Source organism: Macrosteles quadrilineatus, unplaced genomic scaffold (assembly GCF_028750875.1).
Source record: "Macrosteles quadrilineatus isolate MER2022 unplaced genomic scaffold, UCM_ALF_1.0 Scaffold_2__2_contigs__length_208266976, whole genome shotgun sequence".
NCBI classification, from domain to species: Eukaryota; Metazoa; Arthropoda; class Insecta; order Hemiptera; family Cicadellidae; genus Macrosteles; species Macrosteles quadrilineatus.
The window spans coordinates 5,649,893-5,663,282 of record NW_026542595.1 but is presented as its reverse complement, the minus strand read 5'-3'; the positions used below and the strand labels follow the sequence as shown (position 1 = coordinate 5,663,282).

At 33.6% G+C, this 13,390-nt stretch overlaps 2 non-coding genes across 2 annotated transcripts; one reads left to right on the top strand and one right to left on the bottom strand.

Moving 5' to 3' along the window:
- The first annotated feature begins 9,384 nt into the window (after positions 1 to 9,384).
- On the top strand, positions 9,385 to 9,456 carry Trnah-gug (transfer RNA histidin (anticodon GUG)). The gene has a single exon. It is a non-coding gene; the product is annotated as a tRNA-His (tRNA).
- Positions 9,457 to 12,566: 3,110 nt separating this feature from the next.
- Trnah-gug (transfer RNA histidin (anticodon GUG)) lies at positions 12,567 to 12,638 on the bottom strand. Its single transcript has one exon. It is a non-coding gene; the product is annotated as a tRNA-His (tRNA).
- Positions 12,639 to 13,390: the final 752 nt, after the last annotated feature.

Sequence of the window (13,390 nt, the reverse complement as noted above, 5' to 3'; positions counted from 1 at the left end):
GGACATTTTTGTTTTGTACTAAATTAAATAATATATATCGAAGCTTGCGCAAAGTTTCACATTGATGTAACATTTTCCCAATCATTTTATCCAAGTAAATGTATTGATAAATATCTGAATTGATATGTGTAATCGAAACGTTTACATCTAAGATACTTCTGCTTTGAATAGTAGAATTTCGACGTTTGTTTGTTCAAATTTCCCTTGCGTTCAATAGTTTACAAATAGATAGACCAATTTAAAAATAGTTTTTAGGACAGAAATATACATTTGTTCAGCTTATTCATAAGGGTGATAAATCCATCTTCTATTCTGCTAAGAAAAGCATTGGTAGTGAGACGAAAACACTTCGAATTTCTTTATTTTATTTTTTCATAGCAGCAATTTTTCCCCTCCCGATCTTCAAGTTCACGGAGTCCTATCGATTTCAAGGAAATTAAATCCAATAAAAGAATCCAAGTCTAGAGTTTTAATTAATTTAGTCCGTCTGTCCCGCTTGACGAGTTGAGATTAATTACAAAACTGTCACCTTTTCCTTATTTTTAGTGGTGTCTTACAATAATCCAATATCCTCAACTCAGCCCAGCAAGCTATACATCAGCGCACTCCAGCTAAATTCGAACAAATAAACGTCGAAATACTGATTTTGCTATAGGACGGTAGGTTTATTTGCACTATTCATTAGCAAAAGTATCTTAGATTTAAACTATTCGATTCCACACATCGATTCAGATATTTTTCAACAAGTTTACTTGGATAAATCGATTGGGAAAATGTTACATTAATGTGAAACTTCCCGCAAGCTTCAATATATATTATTTAATTTAGTACAAAACAAAAATGTCCTGCCGTGACCAGGATTCGAACCTGGGTTATTGCGGCCACAACGCACTGTCCTAACCACTAGACGATCACGGCTGTCTGAACATGAAAGCTTCGGTAGTCAAAAAAACTAATGGTTTGATTATCTAGGAAATTGTTAAAAAGAAGATTAAAGTGTTTTGTACAAAAAGTGGTGTTAACAGCATACATTGACTTTACTGCTGTGGGGCCTTGGACTTGCCCATCCAAGCTGTGTTGGTATCAAGGAAATTGTAGACTTGTCTCATGGGCCTAGGCCGACTAGATGTATCAACGCCTTTCACGGGCACTTACTGGCCAACATTTGATGGGTTGGCTTTAGTTGTTAAAATTGTTAAAACAAAGTCATGGTAACTTTTTATATGATTTTAAAATTAACAAATACTGTAAAAGTCATAATAGTTTGTTTTATTGAAAGCAACGATGTTGTGGTTTATATCTTAACATACAGATGAACTGCAAACTTTATCTGGGTGAGGTTCATAATGTCCAAATTTCACAAACTCCAACGTCTAAAATATTAAATAAACAGTGCGTTTCATAACCTCCAAACTTCATAAACTCCAAAACTATAACTTTCAAATAAGCACAGTTTCACAATGTCCAAATTTCACAAACTCCAACGTTAATATATTAAATAAACAGTGCGTTTCATAACCTCCAAATTTCATAAACTCCAAAACTATAACTTTCAAATAATCACCGATTCACAATGTCCAAATTTCACAAACTCCAACGTTTAAATATCAAATAAACAGAGCGGTTCATAACCTCCAAGTTTCATAAGCTCCAACGGTACAGTCTCTGCCAGAAGTCGCTGCAGAAGTTGCCGTGCCATAACAAAAAAACTACTGATGTAATCATCATGAAATTTTAACAGCTATTAGAAAATATACTTATAAAATATATTTATATGTTTTAAAATTTTTCATCGGTAAAAAAAATCTCTTACGATATTTGTAGTGGCTTTTTAATTGAGAGACGGAACAGTTAAGAAACTCAGTGAATTAAAGCTATTAAAAATATAAAAATGTAAACTTGATTTGCACATTGTGTGCTAACACATATATGAGTCACACAGCTGAGTGTTCTTCAATCATTAAAATGCACGTAAGGGTGCGGCAGAAAGAACTCCCCTATTAGGAAAGCTAATAAAAACAAAACCAAGTAAGATATGACATTTTTATTGCTATTAACCAAAAACACACATTATGCCATTTTAAAAAATATAAAATTATAGTGCTTTAAATAAAATATTGTTTTAATAATCGATAATTTAAAATTATCGTGTTTTAAATAAAATGTCATTTAAATGGCGGCCTCCAGTGTTAATCCCGGTAGTTGTCCATTACCTTTCGGGTCATGTCGGGCGAGATGGCTGCAACTTCATGCCTTATTCTTTCCTTCAGGGCTTCCAAACTTTGAGAGCGATGTTCGTATACCTTAGACAACCTATATGACATAACGCCATAATGATGATGAAACATAGATCTACATATATTTATAATGTATATCCTATGATTGTATATAATAGGAGTAAGTTGTATTTTAGATAGCCCCACAAAATAAGTCACACGAGCTCAAGTCTGGCGATCGCGGTGGCCATCAGATGTCACCGCGCATTGAAATGACATGGCCAGGAAACATTTCCTTGACCAATGTCAATGATTGACGGGACGTGTGTGAAGTAGCACCATCCTGCTGGAACCATACATTGGCCAGAACAGGAAAGATATCAGCGAGTTTTGGCTGCAAAAAAGTATGGAGCATCGCACAATAACGATCGCTGTTCACAGTCACAGTCGCGCCATTTTCTTCAAAAAAGTACGGCCCAATTTTAGCCCTCAAAGTTTGGAAGCCCTGAAGGAAAGAATAAGGCATGAAGTTGCAGCCATCTCGCCCGACATGACCCGAAAGGTAATGGACAACTACCGGGAACGTTTGAACCAATGTGTTAACACTGGAGGCCGCCATTTAAATGACATTTTATTTAAAACACGATAATTTTAAATTATTGATTATTAAAACGACATTTTATTTAAAGCACTATTATTTTATATTTTTTAAATGGCATAATGTGTGTTTTTGGTTAATTGCAATAAAAATGTCATATCTTACTTGGTTTTGTTTTTATTAGCTTTCCTAATAGGGGAGTTCTTTCTGCCGCACCCTGTATAATCAGTAGTTGAGCGCTGGCGAACGGTGCCTGCTATCTGACTGTGGCAACCACTAGAGAGACTTCTGGCCCAGACTGTACCGTTGGAGGTTATGAAATTTGGACATTATGAACCGCTCTGTTTATTTAATATTTAAACGTTGGAGTTTGTGAAACTTGGACATTGTGAAACAGTGATAATTTAAATGTTATAGATTTGGAGCTTATGAAATTTGGAGGTTATGAACCGCTCTGTTTATTTAATATTTTAAGCGTTGGAGTTTGTGAAATTTGGAGTTTATAAAACGCTCCGCTTTATGTTACTAATTTAAAAAACAATCTTAGATTGATGCTGAGTAAATAGCCCGTTCATATTAAAATAAACACTCATTAATCAACACGAATTATTAATCGGAAGTAATCATCGGGAAACTTTTGAGAATATCTATCTTGCAAACAAATAATTTTTGTAAAATGTACATGTTAACGTAATGGTAAAGTAACAATTACAACAGTTGTTAGTTACTAGTTATTAGTTATACTAATATGAACGCAAACATTGGCCTATTTAGTAAGATCAATTGGTTCCAAGTTTTGTTAGGTATAAAAGGTATTTTTGACAGTATCTATAAATATTCTAATTTAGGTTTCTTAGTAAGGATTTTTTTGTATGTTAACAACCTAATAATAATAAAAATGTATTTCTCTTCTAACGATGTAGCATCGATTGATAGCAGTTATTTATGCAAAGTAAAGATTTTTTTTTGAGATCATAGTAGCTAAGCTAGCCAACAACAAAAAACACGAATCTTGACTTTGTCTAAATATAGATCTCCTTGTATTTTAAACTGGCATAAACAAACAACTGTAAATTCCATTGGCATGCAGGATTTATGCATCATGAGTATTTAATCTTAAAAGAAAATTTCCTGTTTAAATTTGGTTATTTTACTCATGCAAAATGTGGTACGTATTCAGGATTTTATTTCCTAAGATATTGAAACTTATAAATCGATTTAAAATTAAATCGATTGTTTTTAGTTGAAACATGACTCTTGGGCGTTTAAGTTTTATTTCAATCCTACTCAATCCCATATACAGGGTGTCCCGGAACTCTCTACCAATATTTTAGGGCATTGCTCCTGGGTAAGAAACATACCTAAATATCGTATTTAAATTGTCCGGAAGTCCTTAGTTACTCACACAGCCGCCATTTTGTTTTTTTCAGTTAATAATTTTTTTCTAAAGAATGGTTAAGCTTACGAAATTGAAACTTTGCACAAACATTTACGACAACTAGACAAAGCTACCAAAAAATTATGACGATTTTTCCAGTTCATAAAACAAAATGGCGGCCATTTAAAATTTTGTTTCTTAAATAACTCAAAAACCATTGGTTTTACAAAAATTTTAAATGGCCGCCATTTTGTTTTATGAATTGGAAAAATCGTCATAATTTTTTGGTAGCTTTGTCTAGTTGTCATAAATGTTTGTGCAAAGTTTCAATTTCGTAAGTTTAACCATTCTTTAGAAAAAAATTAATAAGTGAAAAAAACAAAATGGTGGCTGTGTGAGTAAATAAGGACTTCCGGACAATTTAAATATGATATTTAGGTATGTTTCTTACCCAGGAGCAATGCCTTAAAATATTGGTAGAGTTCCGGGACACCCTGTATATTTAGGTCATATGCAACTTACAAGCTTGTATAAATTTAAAGTTAATCTGGGGAATTTTTGTATTTTATTTTATTCTTTAGTTTAGTGAATAATACCACTTGTCTGTGATAATACTAAATCGTAATGTGACTCTATCCTAAGGCCTTACTAATTTTATATACTTTTAGAACATTCTTTATAGACATATAGTCTAAGTTTCTAACTAAGTTTGTTAAATATGTTCGTGTTTCACATCTGCATATATAATGTTATACTCTTATTACGGCCGACAGACACGTTTTTATGTTGCCAAAAAATCTAAAGGCTCGTCCAAACCGGAGCGGAACAGCGGCGGGAGCGGCGCGGAAGGAAAGGGCGTGAGTGACCGGCGCGGCTGCAACCAGCGGCAGCGGTACGTGGCGGGAATGAGGTAGCCCACACCGAAGCGGATGGCAGCGGAAAACAGGACTTCTCCTCAGTTCATTTTCAGCTTAGTTTAGTAAATGCTTGTGATTTGTGAATGTTTTTGTAATTGTGTTTTGAGTTCAAATTATGAATCTGAGGACACAAGAAAAAGAAGCTTCAGGAAAATTCTAGCAACAGCTGAGGATGAAGAGGGCAGTCCGATTGGGTTCAAGAAATTTACCAAATTAGAAATGTATTTGGCGATTACCATACCTTTATGTTGGATCTAGAAAAAGACGAAATGCGGTTCTATATTAATTTTAGAATGACAATCGCATGTTTTGATGAACTCCTGGATGTGATAACATATGTACTAAAACGTCATATGATCCATGTGGTCCCGCGGCGGTGCGAGCGGGAAAATCCAACATGCTTCAAACCGGCGGGACGATCGAACAACGCAGCGGGACGACGGCAGCGGCACTGATCTTGTGTGGGTGGTCCAAAGAACTATGGTTACATGTATCACCATGTACTTTAAAATCTCGCGTGGGAATTCGTTCCGCCGCTGTCCCGCTCCGGTTTGGACGAGCCTTGCTTTACCATATGATTATATAATCTGAATGATGTTTAACGCCCTCATTGTGTTAAATATACCTAACTACTATATAACTCTATCTCTTATATGAATTATCATTATTTTCCCTCACAAACAACAACCCCGGGTAGAAGCAGCAAATAATTTCGACAGAGAGTGTAAAGACCATTAATCTCACATCTACTGCAGAACGGCGTTACAGTTGATGGTTGAAGGCAATGAGATGCAATTAATTAGATGAAAATCTCTGACAAAATTAATTAAAAGTCAGGGAAACAGTGGGTCATTGATTAGGGTCCAATCAGGTGAAAATCAGCTCCGAAAACTTGAGATGGAATAAATTACTGTGTTATCAAGAGGTGGAAGCAATGAAAAGCGTGAAATCTCTCCATACTTTATCAGTAGCTGTAGCTTTCATAGTTTTTACTTAGTTATTTTGTAAAACTAGCAAGAAATGTAAAGTTTTTAATTTTAGTAAACTAAATTATTTTAGTAAATTCTCCTTGAAAAGTAATTTGTCAACAAATGCCGTACTAAAAGTTTAAATATGGCCATGGTGTCTTTGAAAACTATTTAAATTACAGTTTGTTAAATTATTATGAGCTATTCTGCTGTGGATCCTCAGCAGTTTAGGTTTGAATCTAAGACTAGTGTACCTGTTGCTCGAATTCGAGCAATTTTGAAGCATTACAGGTGTTATTTTAAAACGAATAACAGTCATAATTTCCGATTACTTTATAAGAATCGACTCAAAGATTATGGAAATATTCAAGATGTACACAGCAGTTAGATATAATTAAAACTTTTTGTTAATATCTTAACTTTTTTCAAAAACTGACCTTGTTTTTTAGTGTTTTCTACAAATTTTCCCCACTCATAGCCGCATTAGGTTGTCTATAACGATTATAAATGAAAAAAAAACATTATTTCTATTTCTTTTACTGTACTTGGTTGTGTTCTATGACTTTCCTGTTTCCATTGTTTGCAAATCAGCTCTTTCAATTGTTGCTCAAGAAATGTAGCACAGTGTTAATTCAGTTTTATTTTTAGTATATCAAATTGTCCAGTATTTCTCACTTTTTTCCATTGTAATTTTAAAAATTATACCAACCAAGTATCGTCTACTACAGATGCAATACGCCAAAGAATATCGTCTACGTGTAATCTCCAAGAAGTGGTAAAAAAGGCAGAAACCAACCCATACAATAGTTAACTCCATAAGAAATTATTTTAAGAGTTACTGTGATATTAGGATTTTCCACTGATTTGGTAATAGTCAATTATATTGCAAAACATGGCACGATTCAGAAGAAAATCGATTTTAAAATCAGAAAAAAACCATTGAAAATACTTAATTTTGACAAATTTAGTAAATCACAATTTAAATATTAACAGCTGTTTCATTCAAAAGTAGTGTAAATGTATGCTATGGTCGTAATGTAAACAAATCTGAAGAGGGAACGTTAAAGGCCTCTGGGGCAGAGCCCCAAGGGAATTTACCTTGTTTCTCTTTTGATGGCTCATCTACAGACTAAGACCTCTCTTTAGAGACCCCTACCAAGTTTCTACACCCAGCCTTTTTTCTGAAATTAGCTGTGACAAAACCCCGTTTTTCCTCCATAAGAATAACATGGGATGGAAATTTAAAGGCCACTGGGGCAGAGCCCTAAAGGAATTTACCACGTTTCTCTTTTGATGGCTCATCTACAGACCAAGACCTTTCTTTAGAGACCCCTACCGAGTTTCTACACCCAGCCGTTCTCTCAAATTAGCTGTCACAAAGAAAAGCAGTTTCAAATTAATATATAGATAAAATTGCTCTCTTTTACCCTGTATAAGCATTTGATATTCGTTAACATTTTTGTCTACAGTTGTCATAAGATGTGGTATTTTATCCACTTTAATTCATTTGCGAAACGACTTTACTCTGCTTACTAATTTACTTACTTCGTTGAAAACTAATCAAAACAAAGTGTAGGCCTACCAGATGAGGAACAACTCCTACAGCAATGTTAATTTTACTAAATACTCTTTTGTGAACAAGCATTCCAAAAATTTGGAAACATGTAGTTTAAAGATGAAATTATTGTTTTTGACTGCTTTTTAAACACATCGTATGAAATTTAATGTTTGTCACATAATAAGGTATAAAAATACCTTAAACCAAAAACAAACAACAAAAAACGTAAAACCTTGTAGACAAAAAACAACGTGCAATTCGTGTGCAGATAACAGATTAAACAAAAACACTTTCCGTTAAAATCAACCAAATTGAGTTTTTCTATTGTTTACAAAAACCACTTTGCTCGCCAGTTTCTCAAAAAGCTTGTTTATGAGTAGACTATTTGTTATATTACCTACTTCTTTTTTGTAATAAGATTATTTTCCTTATATTGAAATTTAATTTTTAATACTTTTTAAATAACCTGAATTATGTGGTATAATGTACCTAGATTTCATAGTATTAAATTATATATCTAGTTCATTCCTTCTCCTGTCACTGTATGCAGTAGCAAACGTTTAACAAACTCAACTAGAGGACAATATATCAAACCGATCAAGATTTGAAATACACTTACACTTACACAAATTTTAACATCTAAAAAAGTTTGTTGATCAGCCGTAAACCAGAAAACATTACTATCAATTTTGTACAGACAGGTTCAGGAATAAGCACAGAATAAAGAAAAGACTACTCTACTCTTTATTCTGTGATATTAATTAATTGCATTCTATAATAATTCTCAGCTTCACATACATTACGTCTAAAACTTGCCCTACTACTCTTCATTCTATGATATTAATTAATTGCATTCAATAATATCCTCTACTTACATACAATACGACTAATAATTGCGACTGTAGCTAATTGCGCATACAATACAACTCAAAGTCTTCTGTTAACACATACAGGAAATCTCTTAAATCATCCAATTCGCTGGTCACCTACATTCTATAGCCAATCAACATAAGTCCGTCGCGTTGAGTGTTAAGTGCTCGGTGGCTAAGTGCATCTAGACATACGAATGCTAATGTCTCTCTATCACCACCCCTATCATCACTTTCACCCCCACCCATCCCCTTCATTAGAGTAGATCACCGTCAATCCTGGGTCGCATATAATAAGCTTTGTCAGGGATGGAGGTTTTGTTTTTAATTTTACTCATATAATACTTCTGAAACTTGATCACGATAAAAATATGAACAGTCATACTCCTGAAGTGATCCTAACATTAAGTGTAAAGTTTACTTGAGTAAATATGACCACCTCAGTATCTCACATTATAAGGTAGCTTTGTAACAACTAAGATGTCAAGGTCTGGACTGAACAACTCTCAGTTAAACAACACGAGAGTCGTCAATGTGGGACGTGTCTAGTCTCTAGCCGCTAGTGTGGCTTGTAATGGACACTGGACACTGGACATGCCTTATCAGGGCTCAGAGAGTGAGACCATGTGATGTTGACAAATATTACATGGGATCTAACTTAAACATAGAAAAACTTCTGTTACTCTGTTCCAAGTAGTATAACAATTTAAATAAAATCATACATTTGATTTGATTCAACTTGTTAAGCAGTTGAATACTCCTTTAATTTCCACTGATTAGGTTTATTAGTGAATATTAGGTTCATTCTCACAATCAGTTGAGTTTCTACTGACCACTACCTACCAGCTACAACTACTCTCATTTCCACCGTGTCCAGACAGCCGTGATAGTCTAGTGGTTAGGACATTGCGTTGTGGCCGCAATAACCCAGGTTCGAATCCTGGTCACGGCAGGACATATTTTATATTTTACAGTACAAATACTTTAAAATAAATTGCTATCCCAGAATATATTATCTGAATACATAATAAATAGCTCTCTGAATACATAAACAATTAATTGTTTGTTTATGAAACAAGCCTCGCATTACTAGTCCAATATTAGTAGAGGCCTTCCACTACACATTTCAATTCTTTAAGTCCATGGTTGTGTGTATCGTTTTATTTTGTACAAATTATGAAACAGTTGCAAGGTGAGTTCCGAATTCAGTTTACAATGATTATTGTTACATCGTTTTTAAATATACAACCAAGCATTTTTAGGCGTAGGCTTATAACAAACCAGTTCTAAAAGATTTGTCATATAAAATATACATATATTAAATGGATTGTTATAAAGATTTTCAAAGAATTACATTAGTTTTGTTCAAAATGTATCGAATAACATTATACCAAACAGTTTAGGTTAAAGCTTTAGGTTTAAGTTTAGGTTAAAGAAGAGCAATATGAGAATGTTGGGCATGGGTTATTGTTGTGGGCAGTTTTTAGGTTATTAGTAGTCATATTTATACAACTAAAACCTTAGGATGTATTTGATACCAATGATGAATGGCTACTAAGATGAACAAAAATTTACATTAAAGTAGATTTTAACAAAGATAATTAATATTCAAGCACGTAACCTAGAAGAGGTTCTCTTAAAATTTTTCTTGTTAGAAAATAAATAAGTGTGCTCTTAGACTTATTAAGATGCGCAATAATTTACAATGACCAGTATACAAGGATGTGTTTGTGTGGACGTGTTGTAGTGTTGTGTGACAGTAAGGCTCCTCCCCTGACAGGGGGTGGGCCGTGGTGAGCACCTCCTAGTGACGCCCCACACTCCCTATCTCTCACCTCACACCTCTCACCTCTCAAATACATCAATCAGTCGTCTAGATACATGATACATGAAATCATAACCTGACTGACTTTAAAGCCAAAATGTATATTTGAATATACCCAATCAATACAATAAAACACAGTTAAACCAGCAGTTAATCCATACTAATTCCAAGATTTGTAATGAAAAAATGAATTTTAATAAAAATGTAAATCATCTTATTAAGCTACAGCCTACTCTACCACTGATGATAAAATAATAACGTCTGTTTAAACCACAGTTGGTTTATGAAGCTCATTACATAGTAATATAGCACGTCCCACTTGACATCAGAGCAGACGCAAAGAAGCACTTTTAAGAATTAATTACAACATATATCTATCTTCTATATACATTGAAGAAATAATACGCTAAGCCGATGTTTATGAACAGAACTCCTCCCTCATGTTTTGACCGATTTTAATGATTAAAGTGTCAGAAAAAATGGACCTGATCTATAGTTAAAGTGGTTTTCATTTTTTTAAATTCTTTATTAGTTTGGACAGGACCTTACATCAAAGTTGGGTATTCTCCCATGAGGTTAACATGGGGGGATCAATACCCAACTAGCAGTTACTCGGCGCACGTTGCTGCGCTAACAACTATTATTTTGAATGTTAATTTGTTCATTACGATATATAATAAAAATGTATACCACAAACAAAAATAGAATATTTATTTTACTTAATTACCAGTGGATAAACAATGTTTTTTTGTTTTTTCATTAGTTGTATAAATATATAAGTTTTTAGGCGTACCTACCACCACGGGGTGAGCACGCAGCATACAGCTGTCTGTGTGAAAAGCATGCATTTTCTTAATTTAAATTTAAACTGGCGATAGTCAGGAATTGCCCTTGTTCCTTATAATGGTGGTTGCGAAAGCGAGACGCAATGGAAGTTGTAGTGGCTTGAATTCAAAGGGTAATTCGGATGAAATTATCGGTATTCTTGGGAGTAAGACTATTTCTCCTTTAAACTTACCACTGATGATTGTTGCTTCGATCAAGTTTGGTGTCATATTTTTAATCATCAGTCTGGTTCCGTAAGACAGCTTGGGTAGATTTAAGTTTCACATTATTATTATTGGAGTTCCTTCTTTTAATGATAAAAATGTGCTAGTAGAAGTGTACTAGTGAAGTGTAGAAGCTGAGACAACTGGCATTCGCATGTCTAGTAATTCCAGCTTTAACAGTAACCCCACGGCCAATTTCTCAAAACTATGCTAGAGGGTTATTCATTGGCTCAGAAGTACGCTATGATGACCGACGTAACGAAGTAAAAAATCTAATTTACAAAGCTTGACCTACTTTTGAAGTTTGAAGTAAGAACGTGCCTTCGCAACAAACAGATATTTGGTCTCAAATAAAAGCATTGATTTTATCTCCTTTACACTGATGAAATCACGGAAGTGTGTACCACAAAAGATCCACCAATAATATTTTAATACTATTTACAGGTTCTTCCAAAAGAAGAGAAACCAGTTAACATATTAATATTCCATACCGTTTTTCCCATACCGTACTCCTATGACGTACGGTATGGGAAATATTTTATTCATTGAATGATCAACCATATTTTGTAACTAACACAATAATCGTTTTTGTTTTTACACTCATTACTCATTAAACAATGCTAAATGCTCAATATTTGTAAAACTTCGCCCTACTTATTGCAGTTAGATGATTTAGCTGAAGCCTTGAAAGTAACCGTCGATTTCGACGGGTTTCGCTAAATATAATCTATTTCCCAAATATCGATTCAAAAAGACAGGAAGTAGTTTAATGTCTCAAAAGCCACCTTGTGAACGTTTTCCATAAGCTTGAGAAACTCAATTTATTAAACAATCGTAATTATCTTCAAGCAGGACTTAGTAATATATGGTTGAATTAGACTTTAAATAATAACATCACCAATATTTAATGAATTTTTAATTGCATGAGTTCACCAGCTATGATGGTTTTTGTTTTGTAATGTGTCTGATGATGCCAGCATAGCTGGCGGAAGACCTTATGAAATAAGAAATCCATTATATATCGGCGATGTATTTTAAATTTGAACTGTAATGTGTTACTAAATAATGTCGAAGTAAAGTTTTCTGGCAAACTGTATATAACAATTTAATTTCATTAATTAATTAATTAATTAATTAATTAATTAATTAATTAATTATTTAATACTTATTGTAAAAGCAAAATTGTCCTGCCGTGACCAGGATTCGAACCTGGGTTATTGCGGCCACAACGCAAGGTCCTAACCACTAGACTATCACGGCTGTCTGGACATGAAACCTACGGTAGTCAACAAAACTATTGACGTAAATATTTAGAATATTGCTAAGAGCAATCTTATTCTTCAGGGAATATACAATGTAGAATGGTTTCCTATCATATTAAAACTTTCTTTTCATCTATAAATTATTAGTATATACTATTACAACATCTATCTATCTTCTATATACATTGAAGTAATAATACGCTAAGCCGATGTTTATGAACATGTTGTCATAATATAAACCTGGTAGTGTTATAAGGATCAAAATTCTTTTCTGATACCCCACTTGCTATCGGGTATGGGTAGAATTTGTCTTCATATACGCAAGCAATGCCTACTGTGTGTATAGTTCAAAGGTTCATAACTAAATATACCTTGATCAAAATCATTATAACTGTAAATTTCTTGAAAATACAGTTTTTCTACTCTGATTAAAATATCACATCCCCTATGAGATTATATTTTTTTTAATACCCAATATTATCACAAAAACAAAATTTGAAATTTCTTTGTAAATAATTACGGTACATAGGAAAACTAGAAAATTGTAAATAGTATCATCTGTCAAATCACATAACAATTTAAGGTATTGCATTTCAATAAATCTAAACTTTATCCGTTTCCCTCTTAAGTTTTCAAAATATAAACCATAAACATGTTTTGACCACTATATAATATATTCTATTTTTTGTTTATTTACGATGTTAATTCCTAAACATGTATGACGCACAAGGCCGAAAGAGATCGGCCCTG